Here is a 2,050-nt window from a genome sequence, read left to right as displayed (position 1 = left end):
ACGAACTCGATAAATCCAGTATAGGAACGAGCTGCTCTACAAGATACATGGACGCCATTAAACTAAACTTGTAGAGAAACTAACTGCTTCGCTTCAAACACGAACTCCCTTAAACCCGTAGAAGGACATGCTGCTTCAATTGGGATATGCACTCTCTTAAACCTGTGTAGGAACTAGCTGTTCCAAAAGTGACATGAACTCCCTGAAATCAGAGGATGAACTAGCCATTCCACTAATGACATGAACTCTGAAAGGAGGAACTAGCTGTCCCACAAGTGACATGAACTCCCTAAATCCAATGGACGAACTAACTGTTCCACTACTGACATGTTTTCTCTAAAATCATTATTAATAAAAATGCTTCGCTGAGCGCAGCCTGATACGAGAGGAGAGACACTGAACAGTTAGGGCAAATTTGGACACAAAATGCAAGCTTTAGAGGCCAGCTGCAGGACGCCTCCGGGTGCGGCAGTTTATGGCTACATTGAAGACCCATTGGTGGCCGTCGGCTTTTGTTTGCTCTATGGTCGGATTGTTGTCGCTTTGATACATTCCCCATTTCCTTTCTCAATGTTATTGATACTGTCTGAATTTGGATTGTGATCAAATTTTTGACATAATATCGGTTTCTGAAACAAAATAAATGTGGCCAAGGATCTTACAAATCTATTGCGCAATACTGTGCAATTGAAGGTTTCTTTTTTCTTTTTGAAACTTTTTAAACATTGGAAATTTGAAAAATAAAAAAATTTGACCCCCTTAAAAAATTGGAACCCTCCAAACTTTTTGTATCCCTCCTTGGCGCAATTACCCCCAAACTCAATCCCAGTCTTTCCTGTATAGTATGGAACCTTGTAGTACAATTTCAGAGAGATCATTCACTTAAACACAAGTTATCTACTGGAAACTAGAAAATGCTTGTTTTTGGCCCTTTTTGGCTCCTTATTCCTGCATGTTTTGGACAATTACCCCAAACTCAATCCCAGACTTCCCTTAGTGATATGGAACCTTATGGTACAATGCCAAAGAGATCCATACACTCAAACACAAGCAAGTGTCCGGAAACTACAGAAATGCTTGTATTTGGCCCCTTTTTTGGCCCTTAATTCCTAAACTGTTGGCACATAACCCCCCAAAAAAAATCCCAACCTCCTACTTGTGGTTTTAAACTTTGTGGAATAATTTTAGACCGATCAAAATACTTATACACAAGTTATTATCCTGAAACTAGAAAAATGTTTGTTTTGGACCTCTTTTAGGCCACTAATTCCTAACGGTTGGGACCATCATCCAATCATCAAACAATCCCAACCTTCTTAAAAATAATTCCATTTACTTAAACTAAGGTTATTGTCTGGAAACCAAATGTGTCTTCGGACGACGACGCAGACGACGACATCATACCGTTTTACGATAAAAAAAAAAAAAAATTGCGGTCGTATACAAAGCAATCTCTTTGTTAATGACAGTTGAAGTTTCATATTAAATAAGCTAGTAGATCTTCTCATGCTGATAATGTTTTTTACAATTTTATTCCATCTCTTATGCTACATCTATGGTTAAAACATAGATTTTTTATTCTTCCCACTTCAAATATTGCCTAGTTTGGGGACCCAGACCCTTTGAAAATCCTCGATCCGCATCTTGAAGTAAACTTTTCTGTAATATCAACTCAGACAAAGTATAACAAGCGGGTTTCGACTATTTAAATGATAGTTACTTATTTTTTTCATTTCATAAAAAAGTATCCTTTATAGTTACTTAATTCATAAACGAAAAGTTTAGGCTGAATTTTTTTTTAAATACTAATTTTTTGAAGCGTAATTTATTACCTTTTATGCATTTAAAAAAAATCTCATGGCAAACTTATTTTGTATTTTACCAACAGTCATAACCATTCTTTTCATTGGGTTCGTGTTGCTAAATCTTCAGTTTTCTGTGTTGTATTTGAAGACTGTGGTTTTCGTTTTGTTTGTTTTACTTTTGTATTGTTTTTGTTGACTCGAATTTTTCAGCTGGACTAAGTACTATGTAAACCAACAACAGAAGA

This window comes from Mytilus trossulus, chromosome 11, assembly GCF_036588685.1.
Source record: "Mytilus trossulus isolate FHL-02 chromosome 11, PNRI_Mtr1.1.1.hap1, whole genome shotgun sequence".
Taxonomy (NCBI): Eukaryota; Metazoa; Mollusca; class Bivalvia; order Mytilida; family Mytilidae; genus Mytilus; species Mytilus trossulus.
Note: the sequence above shows the minus strand (reverse complement) of the source record.